This window comes from Gracilinanus agilis, chromosome 5 (genome assembly GCF_016433145.1).
Source record: "Gracilinanus agilis isolate LMUSP501 chromosome 5, AgileGrace, whole genome shotgun sequence".
NCBI classification, from domain to species: Eukaryota; Metazoa; Chordata; class Mammalia; order Didelphimorphia; family Didelphidae; genus Gracilinanus; species Gracilinanus agilis.
Window position 1 is genome coordinate 277,589,794 of NC_058134.1, and position 24,164 is coordinate 277,613,957.

A 24,164-nucleotide genomic window follows, 5' to 3' on the forward strand; every position below is an offset into this window, starting at 1 on the left:
AAATTAAAGAGTTAGATATAAAATTCATGTTGATATTAAAAAAAGAAAAAACCCAAATATAGTGATTAAATGTAGAATGCTTATAGCTTTTGAAGATGGATTCTTGCATGGGATTTGCAATTACACTCTAAGCCTCTAAGATCACACTCCCATTTTAAAATTCTTATTTATATAATATTTAGGTTGGGCTATCAAAATCATTAAGGGATAGAATGTAGAAAAGACCCACAAAGATGTACTAAGATGCATAATTATAATAACTAGAGGACTTAAGAGTAAGCTAAAGAGACATCCAGGGAGATGGAAGAGAACTGCAAAGGAAAATCAAATGCCTGGTCATCCACAACAGAGACAACCCGATTTTATAATTCACAATAAACAGTTTTCTCCATGCTCAGATATTTCCCTAGCAACATGATTCCACTAGGTTAATAAGTAAGGGATGAGAGTTTATATTCCTAGTCCTCTTTCTTAGTGACGCTTCCCCTTTCTGTTAAATTGTTTACAGGCATTTTGTAAGCCCTGCTGCAACCTGAAATTGCCCACTGCGTTCTTTTTATAGAAAAAATACATATAATTTTGTATTTTATAACTCCTCCCCTTAAATGTGTGATGCTAACTTAGGTATAGGTGGCAGGGGGTAAGGAACATCTGTTGAATTTGATCATTGTCTCTAGTCTTAACTATGTATGAACAAATACATATCACAGGAGTTCTGAAGATAGTCATTGTTTTTACTTACTACTTCAAGGATAATTTAAGTATTTAAGGCTAAAAAGTATTTAAAATATTTTAGTACTTTGCATGAATGTTCCAATTTTATTCTCAAAATGACCCTGTTAGGTAGATGCTTTTGTTATCCATGCTTTACAAAGGAGGAAACTGAACCTTTAATGGGGTAAGTGATTTACCCAGGGTCACACAGCTAGTTAGAGTCTCAACTGGTATTCAAACTGAGATCTTCCTGATGTCACGTCTAGAACTCTCTCCACCATGCTGTCTAATTCTAATTCTATCTAATTCTATTCAGTTCACTGCGCCATATTTCTTCCCTTCTGCAGAGAACTAGTAATAGCCAAACTGCTAAGTGAATTCAAGGGTTGGACCCAGCCAAAGACATCACAGCTGGCTTTTGAACCAGCTGTCTCACAGCATCATCATAGGAGCCAAAGGCAACATAATTCCATCAGTTCCCAGGGAAGAGTTTGAATCAATATCGCCTAGCCACTGACTTTTGGGAAGAAATGACAGTGAATAAATCAACCAGTCATGCCAGAAGATAGAGCTGGGAGACTAATCTCCCCCCCCATTCAAGTTTGACATAAAAAAGATAAGTTTTTCAGGTTGGTAGCCTCTTTTTATGTGTGAACACATATATACATGTGTGAACACATATATACATGTGTGTTCTCAAGTTTTTATATATTTTCCATAAATATTAACTAAATGACCACTTTAGATACACTTGCTAACATTGACTAAAGTATATTTTTACTGAATTTCTTAGTATGATGGTTTCCTTATTCCCATATCATTATCCTTCTGTCCTTTGTAATGAAATTGCCGAATTTACTCAAATGTCTGTCCTTTGTAAATAACTACCGTGTTATCTTTTTTCAGCCCCCTCACAATACTTGAATGTCAAGGATTCCCAGAAAATGTGTTGGTATTGCACAGTGGAGCCTCACATTTTAGAATTATACCTTCAATTCAGAGTTAGAGAGCTTCTTCCCTTCTCTGGCAGGCTAGCCGATTCAGGATGTCCAATGGAAAATTACAGCCATTCATCAACTAAGGCGAGGGAGTCATCTTTTATTGTGAAACCTTAGGCTTCTGGATGATTGTAAACTATAGCAGACAGAATTACTCCCATTGTACTCCTCAGGGGCTCCTTGCTTCTCTGAAAAGAAAAACAGAGATAGTAAAGTTTGTTTGTTTCTTAACCACTGACTACCAGGAGATTCCAAATACATTCTCACTTCAAGCCTTTTCCAGACCTAAGGCAGAGTTTATTCAGAAAGTGATAAAAAGTCCACAGAAAGTGAATATTCTAGACAACATGACTAAACATGTGGTTGAGACTATGGACCAAATCTACGGCATTGATTATGGTGGGTGAAGATAGAAGATGAAATGTTGTGCCTGGTTTCTTACTACATGGATTAGAAAGTGAAAAAAGGGGTTTTTTTGGTCAAATTCTGGGCTCACAATGAAGAAATTCATCAGGTAATCCACCTGACAACTAAAACAACCAGATAGCTGTATTATTGAACAAGTAGAAGAGATTATTTTCCTCATCACTAATATCTTCTTGCATTACTGAACTAATCCTTTTATTCACTTAAATTGACTGACAAAGTAGAAGAAGGAAGTTAATTGTCTTAAAATAAATAGTTAGGTACATTATGATTTAAATTTTTCCCTAACTCCCTCCTGTCTCCTCTTCAATACAACCCACTAACTATAAAGTTACAAAAGTCCAGATGTGTGAAAACAACTAAATTGTACTTAATCAACTGCATGTTTTGAACTTTTAATGGGAAGTCAATCAAGGGGGATGATGTGTAGTGATAGAAACATTTTTATTAAGATGGAGAAATTTCAGATAATGAAACTCTCACTACTAATAGAAGTCTGGAGGTTTTCTAGAAATCATGGTCTTTGAATGATGCCTAGGCTTACATAGGCTGTATGACACATAAAAAGGACTTGACTCTAGGTTTTCCTGGCTTTAAATCTAGGACTCTAATACTATCCTGTCAAGTAGTGATCATAGGAAAACTATGAATATTCAATAATCTGATTCCCTGAATTAAAATTTTTCTTTTTAAATTTTTGCTAATTTATAGCAGCCCAATGAAAGAATGGCTCATGGATTCTCATTGGTGACTCACATGTAATAACTATTGTAAATGTAAGTGTATATTTTTATCATGTTGCCAAAAGCAATAAGAATCCATTTCATGTAATAGTTTATTGTCTCACACTATAGAGCCCATGATAAGAGCTGCAAAAACACAGACAAAAACAACAAAATATAGAGATGATAAGCTATAGAAGATGGCTTAAGGTATTCCATATTGAATTAAAAACTACCTTGAAAGTTGGTATCTTCAATTTGGAAGTGAAAATTAGCACTAAATATGTTGGAAAACAAAGTTCAAGCCTAAGAATCAAAGAGATTAAATAAGGCCAAAGAATAGGCACCCAATCAATCAACCAACAAACTTTTATTAAACACTTTATGCGTGTTAGGCATTATTCTAAATACTAGAGATAACAAAGCCAAAAGTGAAAAAATAACCTCCCTTCAAAGAGTTTACAATCTAAGACAGGAAGAACCAGATTATCTATTTATAAATGATTATTTTATATCTATTTATCTATTTATATCTATTTATAATATATCTATTTAAAACTTCTACCCAACAGTTTTCTGAGGAACAATCCTGTGGTTCCAGGAGCTGCTGACTCCGAGACAGATACGATATCTGATGGAGGGGTCTCTGAGCTGACAACACATTCCTAGCCAAATGGGCAAACCTTTCAGAGAAGAAATAGAGATGTGGTAAATGGAAGCAAGTGGATCCTTTTGGATAGCAGACAGAAGATCTCCCTGGAAATGCAGATGTGTGAGGAAGCTTCCTCCTATCCCTTGATTCTCATCGTCTGTATCCCTGGAGATGAATAGTGTGCTCCTTCTGCCTTGCTTCTCCATATTCTCTTATTGTTTGAACTGAGATTCTATCTCCCAGATGATGATCTCATTCATATTTTATTGTATAATTTACCTAATCTCTGATCTCTGTTTAATTTGATAAATGGGCTTGCTAGCTACTTGATACAGTCCTTTGTGGAAACAAATTTGGTGGGGGAAAGGAGGAATGAACAGATAGGGGCACCATGTAGAAAGTGCTACTTCAGCTGATCTTTGAAAAAGAATATGATTTCTGCAAAAGGGAGGGCATTCCAGGCATAGGAGATAGTAAAAGGCAAAAGTGGAAAGGCAGGAGAGAGGTTTTATTAGGAACAAATTACCATATAGTCTATGGAAGAGAGTAAGAAACAATAAAGTCAGGAATGTTTTTAAAATGTTTTAAATGCTCCAAAGCAGAATTCATATTTGATAATAAATGTAATAGGAAGCCAATGGATTTTATTGAGTCTCAAATGGATTTTCCTCTAGGTATATCAAACTCAATAAATGCAAAATATAACTCATTAAATTTCCTTTTAAAATTATTTTTAGAGGATTAAACAAAAACAATTATTAATCATTGAGTTTTTTTCTCCTTCCAACATTTCCTCTCCCCATTGTGGGGGGAAAGGAGGAAACAAAACAATAAAAATTCCTTTGTAATAAATATACTTAGTGAAAACCAAATTCCCATAGTGGACTTGGAAAAACCATGTATCTCACTCTTTATCTCAAGTCAAAACATCTGTGCCAGGAGGTGGGAAGAATACTTTAGCATTGGTCCCCTAGAATCATAATCGGTCATTGCACTAATGCAATTAAAACTTTTAAAGTTTTTCTTTGGAGAACTAGGAGATAGAGTCAGCATGGTGAAGTAGAGGCTCAAAGAGCTCCAATCTCTCTGAGAATCCTCTCCAACCTCGCTCAAAATAATGCTTGAAAGTGAATACTGAAGTGGCAGAACCAACAAGGGGAGGCTGGGAGGCAATTTTCCTGTAGAAAACAACTTGGAAGTTAAGCAGAGAGAGTCTCTTTCAAGACAGTAAGAGGGGACCACAGCCCTCTAGAAGGCACCATCAAGGAGCACCACTGTAAGCCAACAGCAAGCCTCATATCCTCCCAGTGTGTGAGATTCAGAATCCAAGCCCAAGCCAACATCAAGAGCCTATATAGTGCCACCACACCTACCCCTTGAAGCCCACAGCACAAGCCAGCAGCACAAAGCCCCAGTGCAAGGAAGTTCTCTGTGTGCCTGGCTGGTACAAGCCCACCTTAGAAGAACTAAACCTTGCAGACCCCTAGAACTAGGTCTGATGATAGCATCAAGAAAAACTAGAGTTTAAGAGAGTCACCCTCTACCTGGAGAACAGAGCCCACCTTTAAGATAAAAATAAAAGTCAAGAAAGAGGCTGAGAAAATGAGGAAACAACAATAACCAAACCCCGCCAAAATACCTAAACATAGGTTGATCCTACTTCTGACGAGTAAAGGGTTTTGTTTTTGTTTTTGTTTTTGTTTAACCTTTTCTGATTCTGACTTGATCTAGTTCATTCCTCCTTAGGAAGTTAGCTCATACCATGCTGTCTGGGGATCATTATATTGAAGCTGGACTTAGCACGGACATCCAATTAGCTTAGCACACTGTAGCTCAGAATTTCCAAGCATAAGTGATCTACCAATCTCACTCTTTCACAGAATATATATTACAGCCGTGAGCCACCAAGCCTGACTTGCTCTAATTCTTATTAAAAGTTGGGAAGACTAACTGAACCATGCCAAGTACAATGAGAATAAAATTTAATAGAAGATGACCTAATTTTGAAGGCATTAAGGGAAACTTTTTAAAGATATCTCAAGGATGAAAAAAATACCAAAATAATTGGAGAAAAAATCACAGATGGTATTATTTTTAAATGACCAGAAGACATTAGTAGCTATCAAACCATCTGCTTACATTTTTTCTGTATATAATACTAAGGAGTTTTATAAATTAGAACTCTTGGGAATCCTGGGAAGATGGTAAAATTAGACGTTTCTGAGTGACAGCTTTCCCCCAGCAACCAATAAAAATAAAGGTCCATAATTTAGAGAGAGGGAGGGAGAGAGAGAGAGAGAGAGAGAGAGAGAGAGAGAGAGAGAGAAAGAGTGTGTGTGTGTGTGTGTGTGTGTGTGTGTGTGTGTGTGTGTGTGTGTGTAAAGATATAATCTGTCATAAGGTAGTTCTTACAAACAAATAAACTGAAGACTACCTCACCATCCATTTATTCTGAATACTCCTATTGAATTTCTTGCCCTGTAACCCATGAGCTGCTATAATTTGAGGGTTTGGCAGTTAACCTTTTGAAAGGTTCCCAGGGGATTGACAGGGGTTGGTGTTTCTAAGGTCAAAGGCATCCCCATCCTTCAGCTCACACAAAATTGTATGTGTTTGCATAAGGTGGAGTTAGGGAGTGGGATGGGGCACTCACAATGAAGTTCTAGGCATCAAGCTTTCAGAATTAATGTCAGGGCATCATCCTAGGAAGAACCTTCCATTTTAATAAAATAAAAAATGGTCTGACTATGAAAGTGTCCCGGGAGTATGGGAAATAAGAAAATGGATGAAGAAACTCAAACAATTTAGTCTTCAAGGAGACTCAGGTAAAATCTGACTTTCTGTATCAGGCATTTCTTGTTGTTCTTTCCTTCCTTGCTTAATGCATTCACTATATGATTACGTTATATCTACTCTCTCTATATTTTTACATAGCTATTTACATGCTGTTTCTACCATTAGAATGTGAGCTACTGGAGAGAAGGAAGGGTGTCTTTATCTTTCTTTGTATCCCTATGTTTTAGCACAATGCCTGGCACATTGTACACTCTTAATCAATGCTTGTTGACAGAAACTACTGATTATAAGTAATTTATATAACACAACGAAATGGGCTGGAGTAGGTATGAGAGGATAAAGAAAAGAAACAAATATGTAAGGATTTAAAAAATATTTTGAATTTACTATGGTAATTATAACATTTCCTTCACTTTTTATGATCTTTTTCTTCATTTATTTAAAAATCATTACCCTTATGCCAAATTTTGTACTCCCCCCATAATTTCCTCCCCAAATAACTTCTTCCTAAATAACTTCTATTGTAACAAAACGATTTAGCTATACCAAAATTCAAAGACTGGCTGTGTCTGAAAAAGTATTATTTCATTCTCAACCTAATCTGTCACTTAACTCTTAAGAATCATGCTTCCTCTTTAGTCTTAATCATTCTGCCATTTTGCTGACTAAAATTTGTAAGTTTTTTCACAGTTACAGTCCTCCATACACCGTAGTCATGATATTATGGCAATATTGTTCTCTTGGTTCAACTCCTTCACTCCTTATCAATTCATACAAGTCTTCTGGAATTTCCCTGAAACTATCTATTTAATCCTGTCTTTTGGGAGAATATCATTCCATTCCCTTCATATACCATAATTTATTCAACCATTCCCCACTTGATGGGTACCTATTTTTGTTTTGTATTCTTTACTAAAGCAAAAAAGGTCTTATTGGGAATATTATTTCAAATGTGAGTCATTTTCATCATTCTTTGATCTTATTGGGATGTACTCTAATAAGGGTACCTTTATACCAAAATATAGGACCAATTTAGTGATTTCTAAGATGTGGTTCCAAAATGCTTTCCAGAATACCTAGAGTACTGTACAGCTCTCACAACAGTGTATTAATGTACCTGTCCTTCCACAATGCTTCCAACAATTCAAAGATTACCACTGAATTTTCTGTATATATTTTGGTCCATTAGTTGACATTTCTACTTTTTTTACCCTTCTGAATATTTGCTGATTTGAGATCTAATACTTTCAGTCCCTCTTCCCCATTTTTTTCCTCTGAAATTCTTGACCACTTATTACTCCACATGACTTTTTCTCATCATTTATTATAGCTCTATAAAGTAAATATTTTGTAGTTAGATAATATTCACAGTGTTAAATCTATATATTAATTTCAATAGAGCTGAGTTTTTAACATTTTGGCTCAGTCCAGCTGAAGCTGTAAGCAAATTTTATATTTCAAATGCTTTAAGTCTTGATTTTTGTAGAGAGTATTTTGCAGTTGTATTTATATAATTCCTAAGTGTATTTTGGTAGATAATCTCCAGGTACTTCATATATTTAATAATTATTGTGATTGGCATATCATTTTTCTGTCTCCCCCTACTATATTTGGAGGGCAATATGGTGAAATAGATTTTTTTACAAGGATTTATTTTATACTATGCTATTTTACTGAGTTTACCAATTACTTCTGTTAATTTATCTCTAGGACACTATATGTAAATATTATCAAATAAAACAGATTTTAAAAAATTTTCTATGTGCCTAAGCTCATTCACTTAGCTACTTTTTTCTTGTTATTATCGGTATTCTATATGCTAGAATTATATATCAAATAATAGTAGTAGAGAGATTCCAGGGACTTCCGGTTAAGATGGCAGAAGAGTAAGGAGCAGCTGCTCAATCTCTCCTGACCGAAGCATACAGGACTCCTCAAGGGGACATAAAAACAAACCCAGTTGAACGAAGGAACCCCACAACAGGGCGCAGCATTGAAGGTACGCAGAATCGGGGCATTTCCACGCTATAAAGGGGTGAAAAAGCTCTCACTAAAATGCGAGAGGAAGAAGCCCCTCCACCCCCCCCCCACACCACGCACAGCCCCAAGGCCAACGCACAAGAGTGAAAACTATTTCGCCCAATTATATGGCAACAAATATAACAATTTAGGAGATATGGATGAATATTTACAAAAATATAAATTGCCTAGATTAACAGCAGAAGAAATAGAATACCTAAATAATCCCATATCAGAAAAAGAAATTGAACAAGCCATCAAAGAACTCCCTAAGAAAAAATCGCCAGGGCCTGATGGATTCACAAGTGAATTCTATCAGACATTCAAAGAGCAACTAATCCCAATACTATACAAATTATTTGATATGATAAGCAAAGAGGGAGTCCTACCAAATTCCTTTTATGACACAAATATGGTACTGATCTCAAAGCCAGGTAGACCAAAAACAGAAAAAGAAAACATTAGACCAATCTCCCTAATGAACATAGATGCAAAAATCTTAAATAGAACACTAGCAAAGAGACTTCAGCAAGTAATTAAGATCATCCACCATGATTGGGGGGGGGGATTTATACCAGGAATGCAAGGATGGTTCAACATTAGGAAAACCATCCACATAATTGACCATATCAACACGCTAAGAAACAAAAATCACATGATTATCTCAATAGATGCTGAAAAGCCTTTGACAAAATACAGCATCCATTCCTATTGAAAACAATGAAAAGTAGAGGAATAGAAGGACCTTTCCTAAAAATAATAAACAGTATATACCTAAAACCATCAACAAGCATTATATGCAATGGGGATAAATTAGAAGCCTTCCCAATAAGATCAGGAGTGAAACAAGTATGCCCATTATCACCTCTATTATTCAACATAGTACTAGAAACACTAGCAATAGCAATTAGAGAAGAAAAAGAAATTGAAGGCATTAAAATAGGCAATGAGGAGACTAAGCTATCACTCTTTGCTGATGATATGATGGTATAGTTAAAAAATCCTAGAGAATCAACTAAGAAGCTGGTAGAAATAATCAACAACTTTAGCAAAGTGGCAGGATACAAAATAAATGCACATAAATCATCAGCATTTCTATACATTTCCAAGACTATAGAGCAGCAAGAGGTAGAAAGAGAAACACCATTTAAAATCACCCTAGACAATACAAAATACTTAGGAATCTATCTACCAAAACAAACACAGAAAATATACAAAACCAACTACAAAACACTTTCCAAACAAATAAAACTGGATCTAAACAACTGGAAAGCCATTGGTTGCTCATGGGTAGGACGAGCTAACATAATAAAAATGACCATTCTACCCAAATTAATTTACCTATTTAGTGCCATACCTATCAAACTACCAAAAAACTCCTTTACTGAATTAGGAAAAACTATAACAAATTTCATTTGGAATAACAAAAGATCAAGAATATCAAGGGAAATAATAAAAAAAATGTGAAGGAAGGGGACCTGGTAGTATCAGATATTAAACTACACTATAAAGCAGCAGGCATCAAAACAATATGGTACTGGCTAAGAGACAGAGAGGACGATCAGTGGAATAGACTTGGGGTTAATGATGTCAGCAAGACAGTGTATGATAAACCCAAAGAGCCCAACTTTTGGGACATGAATCCACTATTTGACAAAAACTGCTGGGAAATTTGAAAAACAATATGGGAGAGATTAGGTTTAGATCAACATCTCAAACCCTACACCAAGATAAATTCAGAATGGGTGAATGACTTGAATATAAAGAGGGAAACTATAAATGAGTTAAGTGAACACAGAATAGTATACTTGTCAGATCTCTGGGAAAGTAAAGATTTTAAAACCAAGCAAGAGTTAGAGAAAATTACAAAATGTAAATTAAATGGTTTTGATTATATTAAGCTAAAAATCTTTTGTACAAACAAAAACAATGTAGTCAAAATCAGAAGGGAAACAACAAATTGGGAAAAAATCTTTATAACAAAAAACTCTGACAGGGGTCTAATCACTCAAATATACAAGGAGTTAAAGCAATTGTATAAAAAAATCAAGCCATTCCCCAATTGACAAATGGGCAAGAGACATGAATAGGCAATTTTCAGATAAAGAAATCAAAAGTATCAAAAAGCACATGAGAAAGTGTTCTAAATCTCTAATAATTAGAGAAATGCAAATCAAAACAACTCTGAGGTATCACCTCACACCTAGCAGATTGGCTAAAATGAAAGAATGGGAGAGTAATGAATGCTGGAGGGGATGTGGCAAAATTGGGACATTGATGCATTGCTGGTGGAGTTGTGAACTGATCCAATCATTCTGGCTGGCAATTTGGAATCATGCTCAAAGGGCTATAAAAGAAGGCCTGCCCTTTGATCCAGCCATACCATTGTTGGGTTTGTACCCCAAAGAGATCATAGATAAACAGACTTGCATGAAAATATTTATAGCGGGGGTTTTTTGGTGGCAAAAACCAGGAAAAGGAGGGTATGTCCTTCAATTGGGGAATAGCTGAACAAATTGTGGTATCTGTTGGTGATAGAATTCTATTGTGCTAAAAGGAATAACAAACTGGAGGAGTTCCAGGTGAACTGGAAAGACCTCCAGGAACTGATGCAGAGTGAAAGGAGCAGAGCCAGAAGAACACTGTACACCAAGACTGATATACTGTGGTAAAATCATATGTAATGGACTTCTGTACCAGCAGCAATACAAAAACCCAGGACAGCTCTGAGGGATTTATATTAAAGAACGCTACCCACATCCAGAGGAAGGACTGTAGGAGAGGAAACATATAAGAAAAACAGCTGCTTGAACGCAAGGGTTGGGGTGGACAGGATTGAGGATGTGGACTCAAAACTATCACACCAATGCAACTACCAATAATTTGGAAATAGTTCTTGACCAAGGACACATGATAAAACCAGTGGAAATGTGTGTTGGCCATGGGTGGGGGAAATGCGGGGGGTGAAGGGGAAAGTAGGAGCATGAATCATGTAACCATGTTAAAAATGAATATTAATAAATGCTTAAAATTAAAAAAAAATCAACCTGTAATAAAAACATGAACCCTGCCATAAAAAAAAACACAAAAAAAATAATATGGGAGAGTTTAGGTTTAGATCAACATCTCACACCCTACACCAAGATAAATTCAGAATGGATGAATGACCTGAATATAAAAGAGGGAAACTATAAATAAGCTAAGTGATCACAAAATAGTATACCCATCAGATCTCTGGGAAAGGAAAGATTTTAAAACCAAGCAAGAGTTAGAGAAAATTACAAAATGTAAATTAAATGGTTTTGATTATATTAAGCTAAAAATCTTTTGTACAAACAAAAACAATGTAGTCAAAATCAGAAGGGAAACAACAAATTGGGAAAAAATCTTTATAACCAAAAACTCTGACAGGGGTCTAATTACTGAAATATACAAGGAGTTAAATCAATTGTATAAAAAATCAAGCCATTCCCCAATTGATAAATGGGCAAGAGACATGAATAGGCAATTTTCAGGTAAAGAAATCAAAAGTATCAATAAGCACATTAGAAAGTGCTCTAAATCTCTAATAATCAGAGAAATGCAAATCAAAACAACTCTGAGGTATCACCTCACACCTAGCAGATTGGCTAAAATGAAAGAAGGGGAGAGTAATGAATGCTGGAGGGGATGTGGCAAAATTGGGACATTGATGCATTGCTGGTGGAGTTGTGAACTGATCCAACCATTCTGGCTGGCAATTTGGAACTATGCTCAAAGGGTATAAAAGAATGGCTGTCCTTTGATCCAGCCATACCATTGCTGTGTTTGTACCCCAAAGAGATCATAGATAAAGAGACTTGTACTTGTGGTGGCAAAAACTGGAAAAGGAGGGTATGTCCTTCAATTGGGGAATGGCTGAACAAACTGTGGTATATGCTGGTGATGGAATACTATTGTGCTAAAAGGAATAATAAACTGGAGGAGTTCCAGGTGAACTGGAGAGACCTCCGGGAACTGATGCAGAGTGAAAGGAGCAGAGCCAGAAGAACATTGTACACAGAAGCTGATACACTGTGGTAAAATCGAATGTAATGGACTTCTGTACCAGCAGAAATGCAATGACCCAGGACAGCTCTGAGGGATTTATGGTAAAGATGCTACCCACATTCAGAGGAAGGACTGCAAGAGAGGAAACATAGAAGATTAACAATTGCTTGAATGCAGGGTCTGAGGCGGACATGATTGGGGATGTAGACTTGAAACTAACACACAAATGCAACTAACAACAATATGGAAATAGTTCCTGAACAAGGACACATGATTAAACCAGTGGAAATGTGTGTTGACCATGGTTGGGGGGAGAGAGCAGGGGTGAAGGGGAACGTAGGGGCATGAAGCATGTAAACAGGTTAAAAATGAATATTAATAAATGTTTAAAAAATAATAGTAGTAGAAGTAGACATCCTTACTTTATCCTTAATTTCATTGTAAAGTTCTCTAGTGTTTTTTCTTCCAAATAATTCTAGCTTTGCGTTTAGACATATGTCATTTACAATATTAAGGAAAAAATCTCATTTATTCTTATTCTTTTTAATATTTTTTAGCAGATACATTTGAAAATAACAAGAATATTCTAACAATGATAAACTGAGAAAGCCTGAACTATTCATATCAAAACAGCGATCCAAGACAATTCCAAAGAGCCCATGATGAAAAATGCTATCCAATTTGAGAGAACTGAGAAGCTATAAATACAGACTGAAGTAGACTTTTTTACTTTCTTTGTTTTTATTTTTTAAGCATTTTCTTCTACTACATGGCTAATGTGGAAATATGTTTCGCAAGACTTCTTGTGTATAATTGATATCCTTTTGCTTGCTTTCTCAAGGGGCAGATGGGATTCCAGCTGTATTTTAGTCTTCTTTCATTCAGGCATGACACACAGCTGGTGGGCTCAGTGCCCCCACTTCAGGTCTTCCCTCAGCCCTCCTTTCCTTCTTGCCTGAGCTAACTCAGCATTTTAAGAATTTGAAGTTTTGAGTGTTAATTAATAATGATTTTTTTCCAGTTGACTGCTCTGTCTTCTTTCTCCTGAGGATTTAACTGTTTAGATATGAAATGTTTCATATTGTATGTAAATCTGTATTTTGGCATGTTGGAGAACAGAAATGGTTTGAAGAAATGGAACCAAGACCCAGGAATCACTAGTAAGACTTTTAATATATTTAGTCCCACATTTTCATCCCCCCCCCCTTTTTTTAAGGATCTTTACCTTCTTTCTTAGAATCAATACTGTGTAGGAAAACAGCTAGGAAGTGTTTGAGGCCAGATTTGAACCAAAGACTTTCTAGGTCTGACTTTCAATCCACTGAGCCACCCAACTGTCCTGTCCCCCCTTTATTTCTTAATGTTCAAAGTCTCTTTCCTTGAGAAGACAAAGATATTTGTAAGTTTAGCCACTGCTGTTACTATGACGATTGTTATCTCATTATCATCTTTTTTTATAAGATCCAGACAGGAGCTATCCTGGTATATGTTTCAAGACTGCCATTATTCTTATATATTTAATAGTCTACTTAATACCCAGGTAGATAAGAATAACTATTTTTATTGATAAATAAAATATTTGTATGTAAGCTATTTGTTGTATGACCCATGGAAGAATCCTCCGTGACTCAATGGCAGTAGCATACAGGACCATCAGAATGATCTACACCTCAGCATTTTTTGACATAATTTTGATTTTTTTCTGCCAAGTCTCTATTTTTGAAAGCTTTTCATTTCATATGCTTTGGATATTATAAGTATTTATTATGGTTTCATTCATTAAAATGTTTTAAAGTTTTTAATCAATCAAAAATGTTTTTAAGTTTTTAAATCAATTAATCAATTTAAATCAATCAATCAACAGTATTTATTATGGTATAATTTATTAAAATGCTTTAAAGTTTTAAATCAATCAATTCAATCAATTTTAATTAATCAATCAATCAATACTACTTATGGTGTCATTTACTAAACTATTTTAAAGTTTTACACAATCAATGTAATTAATCAATCAACTAGGCAATAGTATGGAATAATTTGTTTTATGATAATGGCCTAAATCTAGTATCATTCATTGTTTGAATTCTCCAGGATATTTTTCTGGGCTTTTTTTGTAGTTTGGGGGACTGGCTTCTGTCACTCCTGTGACAGAATAGCTCGAGCTTAATAGCTCGTATTTTGCTGATTAAGTGATAGATGCTAAGTTTTTGCAACCCACCAATATGTGCTGCAAAGATTTGCCTTTCCTTTGTGTAGTCTACATTGATATTAAATTTGGGATGCTTAATAACAACCTTTCTGTGATTTCTGGTGGCAATGACTTTGTCCTGAATTGTCATCAAAAGCTCCTCTTGCATAAACGACTCCATATTAGTCATTTGAAACTTCTTGGTGTATATACATATATTGTGCCTAAAACATATATGTGTATATATTGATATATGTGTTTGCATTTGTATGTACTTTTTCCTAAGTACAAGTGTATAACACAAAGAGAGAACCTTTTGATTTCACTCTCATACATTACCTCAATTATAGACTATATCCATAAGAAAACCATTTTTTCAGTTAAAATGGACAAATCTAATGTCTTGACTCTGTGGTCAGGCTTTTGTAGTTATTGTTTGGTGAAGTGATAGCTGCTTATTTCAAAAGTATTTCTATAGATATTTTGATCCATTGATCATATGCTCTAAGAATGTATAGCAAACTTTTATTCTTTCTGTCAAGAATATATTTTTATGTATTCTTTTTACAGAAAGAAATTGAGGATTTAGTTAAAATCATAATAGTAATAAAAATGTCCATTTTATAGTTCAAAAGTATATATTAAAAAGGTTATTTTTTATCTTTTATTTTTTACTATTATTTTATCTTTTATTTATTTAATCAGTGTTAATTTCTGTAATTATCATTTCATGATTTTACTTTGATTTTAAGGTACCATAAATCTTTTGAGTCAGACACATCCTTTGGTTTATTTATTTTTTGTTTAGAAGATTTTCCATGGTTACATGATTCATGATTCCTACCCCCTCCCTCCTGGAGCTAACAAGAAATTCTAATGGGTTATACATGTATCATTGTTCAAAACACAAATTTCTATTTCAGAGCTTTATTCTTTATATGTCTGACTTTAAGGAAATTAAGGAATCTTTAGGTATTTCCATAATCCTTTGTTTTAAAGTGACTTCCTGATTCAAACTTGAAGATTTCAGTTTTTGTCTTTTCTTGGGAAATATTAAGAAATATATCCTTCACAAGACCAAATAACATTCTGGTAACATTGATGAAAGATTCTGTTAATTAAATAAATTGTTTAATATGTTTTTCAGTGAAGCCATTTGCTGAGTGATGTCCTTGTACATTGTGTGATTAATAAAATATTCTCTCTAATTTGAAAATTACACTTAATTATTAGTTCTCTTTAGAACTGAAAATGAATTAATAATAAGCAGAAACTATGTTTCTGAAAAAAATGCCATGCTTTGTATTAATTGTTCTTGAGAAAATATTGCCTTGGTAGCATAACTTAAATGTAAAATAATTTTCTATATAGGCTTCAATTGCTTGAATATATATATCTCAGTATATTTCAGCTTATTTCATATGAATTAGCCATGAGTACAGAACTGAAGGAAAGGATATATAATAATCAACAATTTTTTTAAGAATTAACTGAATACTCTTATATTTGTGGCATGGTTAAGTTATTTTTATAACTTGTCCATAAAAAAAGGCATGATTAGGTGATGGCTCTACTAGCTATACTCCTAACCATGTTCTGCCAGATGTCATACGCTTGTCATTTTTTCCATCTTATAACTGTGTTGAGAAGAAAAATAATCAATTCCAATTATACAGTTGAGAGATGAATGGAGCATTCCATGATGCTGGTAGAGGGAAGTACAAAATTAGGAAAATGATGAAAGTACTATGATCAAGACACAGCAAATGAATAGTCATGAGAATAATTTAGGAATAAGTGAATGCTATCAGGTGAAGATCCATTGTTCTGCTGAGGCACAATATTCTTTTCTTTGAGAACACATTCCCCCATAGTTTCTTTCTTTTTTTTAACCCAAAAACTATATTTAATTTGGTACGGTTATACAAAATTTTTAAAGGAAGATCTACTTTCTCTCTCCTCTTCCAGATCTCCACTGAGAAAATAAGTATCTACAACTACTACTTCAAATATCTATAGTCAAACAAAACAAATTCCTGCATTCATCGTGTCAAAAAAAAGTCACAATCTTTGATTTGAGACTATTACCTCTCTATCAGGAGTTGGGCAGAATAATTCATTGAGTCCTTTGCAATCATGGTTAATTATGTTGATTAAAGTTTTCTAAACTTTAAAAATTTTCTACTCTATTCTTGTTATAATATGAATTGTTTTCTTGATTCTGGCATGAAATGTTAAGTATTTTGGTATTACAGGAATCCTTTTCTTTTTATATATATATGCCTCTTTGAATTAAAAACCTAGTAATGATACTAATGGACCTTCTAATGGTTTAATACATTTTTGGTTAGTTAATTTATGTTTTTATAATTAAAATTATTTTCTAGAATGGCTAGACCAATTTACAATTCCACTAACAATGTATTAACATAGTTGTTTTCCCAACAGCTCCTCCAACATTTATCATTTTCCTTCTTTTTTTTTCATCTTTCTCACTCTGATGGGCCTGATGCCTAGTTCCTTTATCAAAGAAAAACCTAGAGTTGTTGTGACCTTTGTTATGATGTCAATCCTTTTAATAGCAGGAACGAACAAATCCAAGACACAGTCCTAAAGGCGCTGTATGTGATTCTAGGGAAACTTCTGCAATATCTAGCAAATTGATTAAGAACTACTTTAAATTTCTTTGGAAATTTTTTTGGCATACCACTTTATTCCTTACTTAATATATTGCTTTCTTACAAAAGTTTACAGATTTTCTAATCTGACCCCAAGTACTGTAACATTTCACACATCCATCCATTCTTTTTCATTTCCACTGACACCATTTCCTCCCACCTACAATATTACAAAGTTTTCTTAACTAGACTCCCAGTGTCACTGTTGATGTATTATTACACTCGGCTCTGAGCCTAAAGATTCCAAAAAAGCTGTGATCATGTGTTCATAGGCTCAAAAAGCCTTCATGGACCACAATTGCTGAAAAAAACAATCCTACTTTGGCATTCAAGATCTTTCCAAAATCAGCTTAAATATTATTCTTTGTGTTCCCTTTATTTTAACCTATGTTTCACTGTTTTCCCCTCCTTTTTTCTTTGTTTGTACTGTCCTCTATGCATAGGATTCTCTGTCTCTCCATTTCTACCTCCTGAGATAATAGCCATCTTTTAAGTTCTAATAACATTTATTTATGATACTTTCCCTTGTCTTTCACAGGCTGATCATTCCTCTCTAATCCCATTATTTTCCTATCTTCTATGTTCTTATTACATTATACTTTGATTCATTATTGGTTACATTTTAATACTTCTTTCCAGCCTACTATTAGACTACTACTAACCTATTATTATTATTATTCCTAGAAAACAAAGTCAAGGTCTTTTTTTTTTTATTTTGTTGCCCAACAAGTCTAGCACAAGAGTATTTTTTGTACCATAAGTGCTTTTTAAAAGTTATTTTTTAAATGTATTCTGGACAACAAAAAAAAAGAATTTCTATACTTTCTTACTTGGACCATATCTGTACTACTCCATGCCCTCAATTAGCACAAATGTTTTATAATTGATTCCTAGGGTATTTCCTTTTTTTGATAGACAATGGGCTACTCTAATTAGACACTGAGACAATACTAGTTTAAACATGAGTTCAGATAATACTAGTTTAAGCATGAGTTCATTCAGCAACAAGAAATAAAAGCAAGAATAAACCTACTGATGGGATAATTAGCAACCGAATAATTGTAATAAGAATGTAATGGTACAAGAGTGTTGGGAAACTTGGAGAAAATTTTTTTCCTCTACAGAATGAAAAAAAAAGTATTTTTGAGCAACTGATAGAGGAAATTATAGTTGAATTTATTTGGAAATAGAATTATTATATATTTATGAGGAAATGTGTATAAATGCAAAAAGCTCTAGATTTCTACTCTAACTCATAACCAGTTACATGAATGAAAATGAAACAAAATTGAAAATAAAATAAAAAAGTGAATTTATAAATAAAAGAAAGAAATGTTTTTGAAGAAACTAATTAAATCAGCATACCATTAACTAATTTGACTTTAAAAAGTGAGTGGGAGATTAAATTACTACCCTAAAATGAAAAGGGAGAATTCACAATAGGGGAAGAGGAAATAAGAAAATGATTATAAAATATTTGCCAAATTACATGCACCACACAGATAATAGATTGCTATTTGTAAAAGTATATAATAATCAGCTTATTCAAACAAGAAAAAAAGAATTTAAATAATTGAATCTTAGAAATATTGAATAAATCTTAAACGACTTCCTAAAAGAAAGAAAAACAAAGTGCACCAAATGGATAGGAAATCATTTTTTCAAACATTCAACAAACAGTAATTCCATTATTTCATAAATTGTTGGCAGAGAGAGAAACAAGGAAAGAGACAGGGAGAGGAACAGGTCTTCAGAATCCTTCTCTAAAACAATAATGCTTATTCATGTTCCTTGCCTATTTATCAATTTGACTATGCCTTTTGATCCAGCCATAGCACTGCTTGGTTTATACCCCAAAGAAATAATAAGGAAAAAGACTTGTACAAAAATATTTATAGCTGCTCTCTTTGTGGTGGCAAAAAATTGGAAACTAAGAGAATGTCCTTCGATTGGGGAATGGCCGAACAAATTGTGGTATATGCTGGTGATGGAATATTATTGTGCTCAAAGGAATGATGAACTGGAGGAATTCCATGTGAACTGGAAAGACCTCCAGGAATTGATGCAGAGTGAAAGGAGAAGAACCAGGAGAACATTGTACTCAGAGACTGATACACTGTGGTACAATCGAACATAACGAACTTCACTACTAGCAGCAATGCAATGATCCAGAGCAAGGCTGAGAGACTTATAAGAAAGAAAACTAGCCACATTCAGAGGAAGAACTGTGAGAGGAGAAACATAGAAGAAAAGCAACTTCTTGAACACATGGGCTGATGGGGATATTATTGGGGATATAGACACTAAACGATAACTCTAGTCCAACTATCAATAATATGGAATTAGGTTTGATCAATGATACGTGTAAAACCCAGTGGAATTGTGCATCAGCTAAGGGGGCAAGGGAGGACTGGGGGAGAGAGAAAGAACATGAAATACATTACTAGGAGAAAACATTCAAAATTTTTTAAAAATATCAAAAAATATTAAAATAATAAAAATGAAAAAATAAAATGTCAGACTTAAAAAAATAATAATGCTTAGATACCCAAGAAAGTGATTATATTCCCATTTAGAAATAGAGAAGTGGAGATTCCAGGTCACACAATTAAAAAATGGCAGAACAAGACTCAACTCCAATTTTTTTTTTTTTCACTAAAGTCAGTGGCTTTTCCAATTTGAAATTTTCACAAAACAGAACAAAGTGACTCACAAATGGTTTATTGATTGATAAATGTGCTGGGTAGATGTGAGAAACAACTTTGTGTAAAATGCATATTTGCCATACAGATAATTAAAAGTTGTCTATGGTATTTAAAGGTATCTATGAAGCCAATATTTTTTTCAAGGAAATATAAGCAAACTCCTGAATCAGGGTGTTACAGTGGGATCTGTAATATACAAAGATATGTACATTCTATGCCGTAATTCACTGGAGGAGGAAATGACAAAATCCTCCCATATTTTTGTCAAGAAAATCTCATAAACTGATGTCCATACATCACAAAGAGTTGGATAGTATTGAACTTTGTGCCTCTTAACAGCCAGTTACACATATGTGGAGATTGTAAGCACACATCATAGATGCATGTAACATATCTGTCTACATACATGTAAGATATGTGTCTGTGAATACACAATAAATATATATGTGATTTATGTTTCTGTTTATTTGTAGGCACACATAGGAGCATATCTACATACATGAGTATATTTATCTGTTCTTATAAGCACACGATTTGAATTCTAGTAATCCTTCTACCCTGAAATGTTGTGATACTCAAATGAAACAACAGATGCAAAGCTCTTTGCAAACCTTATACCATTTTTTGATTCGTTATTTTTATTTTCTTGTTGTTTATCCTATAATTATTATTATTAGCCTCAAGTTATGTGAAAGCTTTAGTCCCTGAGCTTTCTAATGCACTCCTGCTAGCTCAAGCAATGTTTATAGAGCAATTTAGAGATATGCTGGTAAATATTTAATAATCAGGCTCTCCATAAAAAATAGTCTGCATGTTAAAGTTTAATTGGAATTATTAATACTTTATTAAATCTAGGTAATCAACAAAACAATAAATCAAGCCCTTATTTTTTTTTTTTGCAATTGCTTTGATTTCTGAAGTAGAGACACTGACGATGAAAATTTGACAACGATCTTTTGTAAGTTAGGATAAAATTCTACCATTTGCAAGCCATGTGAGACTTCTATAATTATACTCTCTGTAAAAAACTCACAGTATATTATCTTGGAAGATTAGAGCCCAGAGAGAGAATTTTCTTGATTCTCTAGAAGATATAATGTTGACTTTAAAAGAAAAAATAATAAGTGTGCCATCGCTGTTTGTTTAAATTTTCTAACAATTTACTGCCTCAATAGACTGAAAGTCATCTTAGTTGGCTTAAAGAAGATCCTCTGTAAGTGCTTTACTTATGCTGAAGAAATAATTTACAGACTCAGCAGGTTCAGCCTAGGAGTTTATACTTCCTTTAGTCGCCAAGTTTCTTTTTCTCAGTATGTTTTGAAATTTCCTCTGGCCTTATTAGAGCGTCAATGTATCATTATGTGGGTTCCCTAATTCAGTCTCGTAGCCGCCTGATGTCTGCCCTTTTTCATTTCCGTGTGGCTGAGACTGATGCAAGGAACAGCAGTAGGAAATTATTTAGAAGCAGGCTGACAGGACGCTCTGCTCATTTCATCAGGCATAGATCCTGACAGGAGAGGCAGGCAGGGAGCCACAGAATGGTACCTCCATCAATGAAGGCATCTTTTAGATGTATAATAAGGAGATGTTTCACTGATTCAATATCCTATTTTCTTAAAAAAGCAAACGAAACAGAATCCTTTAATCCCTGAACACTGGATTAGTTGTAATTATATTTTAGGGATTGAACACTTGTTAAATTAATTGATATTAAGTAATGAAGACAACAGGTTGTATTTGACATAAAACTGATGCCTTGGCTGAAGTGGCAGGAATGGGCTCTAATATTTAGTGGCCTGTGTGACCTGGCCCAAGTCACTTAGTCTCCCTAGGACTGGCTTCCCCATTTGTAAAATTAGTGAGTTAGACTAAATGGTGTGTAAAGTCTCCTCCTGATCAAGATCTATATCTCCAAGATAATAAGCTTCTCCTCACCCCTGCCACCAGCACCATGTTATGTCCAGAGAATATTAAAACTGGAAGAGGTCTTAAAGATTATCTAACCTAATACACTAATTTAACAAAAGAGATAATAAAAGTCAAGGGAGGAAAGGAGAGAGGGAGGAAGGAAGGAAGGAAGGAAAGAAGGAAGGAAGGAAGGAAGGAAGGAAGGAAGGAAGGAAGGAAGGAAGGAAGGAAGGGAAAGAAGGAGGAAGGAAAGGAGGGAGGGAAGAAGGAAAGGAAGCAAAGATGGAGGAAGGAAGGGAGGGAGGAAAGGAAGGAGGGAGGGAAGGAATAAACATTTCTTAAGCTCCTACTATGTGGTAGGCACTGTGTTGAGCATTTTACAAATATTATTTACAAATATTTCCCTATTTCACAGTTGAGGAAACTGAAACTGAGGCAAACAGAGAATACATGACTTACCTAAGGGGTCCTATAACTAGTAACTATCTAAGGCCATATTTGAGCTTAAGTCTTTGACCTCAGGTCCAATACCCCAGAACTCCACCCACTACAGCACCTTTTAGTCTCATGAGAAGAGAAATGGATTGTTCTCATTCACAAAAGAGAGACTAAAACACTGTTTTTCTCCCTTACATTTTTTTTGTTTGTTTTTTTTCTTTTTTTTTGTTTTTGGTGAAGCAGGGGCTAAGGGATGAAATACAAAATGGACAAAGTTTTCAAGATCTTCATTCTGAATTTCAAATAACATATATTTCAAATTTAAATTTCATTTAAAACCTTTTAAAACCTGCATTGGATTTCATTCTTCTAATAATTATGAAACTCCTAATGAGAGTAGAGTTGAACTAGGAATGAGGAGAAATGTAATGGTTAGATAAGAGAAACAGAAGACGTTGGCCACAAAGACACAACAATCCTTTCTTGCTCATCAGAATTGCCAAGAAAAAGCATCCTTCCAATTTGTAGTGTGGAGCTGTTGCTTCTATCAAAGAGACCTTTTCCACTCCTGGCAGGCTTGATTAATTGGTTCTGAGAGAGAGACATATTATATCAAGATTCTCAGGACAATATGTTGCTACTACGAATGATTGTGGATCTCTGGGTGGAATAGGGCCAAGTAGACCATTAACCTATTACAACAAATGTCTCTCAGGCAGTTTATAGCTTGGCAGGGGGGAAAATACATGTGTTTGTATATATATATATATATATATATATTTGTGTAGTAATGTGTATGTATATATATTCTTGTAAATATATAGTTATGTATACAAATACACAATATATGCACATAGTATAATTATTTTATATAATATAGATCATTATACAAATATTATATATACTTCTATATTATTATATATCATAGAATAATTTTATATATATGTGATCAATGATGTAGTATTTTATCTTGTATACTGTGCATAAAATACTATATGATTCTATATTAATACAATGGTATAATACATAGTGGGGCAACTAGGTGGCAAGTATATAGAGCCTGGAGTCGGGAAGACTCACCTTTTTGATTTCAAATCCAGCCTCAGACTCTAACTAGCTATGTTTGCCTCAGTGAGCTCATCTATAAAATAAGCTGGCAAAAAAAATGGCAGGCTACTTCAAAGAAAACCCCACATGCAGTTGTGAGGAGTCTGATAGGATTGAAAACAATTGCAAATCAATAACAAAATAATGTATACTCTTATATCATGTTATATTATCTGCATTATAGAATGACATATTGTATAATACATATAATCATTATATGTTGAGTGAAGTATTTTATAATAGAGTAGTATATTAACATAGTTACATTATATGCAATATAATGTAGATTTGTTTTTATTATATTATCTATAAATATATGTTGTTTATTGCATGTGCAATCATCACATATAAAATTATATAGCATCATATTATATATTAGGATATATAAGGTATAATAGGAACAATTATGATCGCAGACTGATTGTAATAGAATACTTTTATGTTATAAAAAATGACACACAAAACGATCACAAAAAACCTGGAAAGACTTAAATGAAATGATACAAAGTGAAATGAGCAAAACCAGGAGAATGTGCCCAGTAATAGCAATAAAGTATAATGATCAACTGAATTACTAAAGTATTATAGGCAATGCAAGGATCCAGGACAACTCTAAAGGATTCATGATATAAAAGGCTATTGAAAGAACTGACAACATCATTATGCAGATTGAAGCTTTATTTCCTCCTTGAATTTTTTCTAGTGTTAAGTGATAACTGTCTTCTTTCACAACACAATGGACATGGAAATATATATTTTATAATAATGCAGGTATGACCTATCT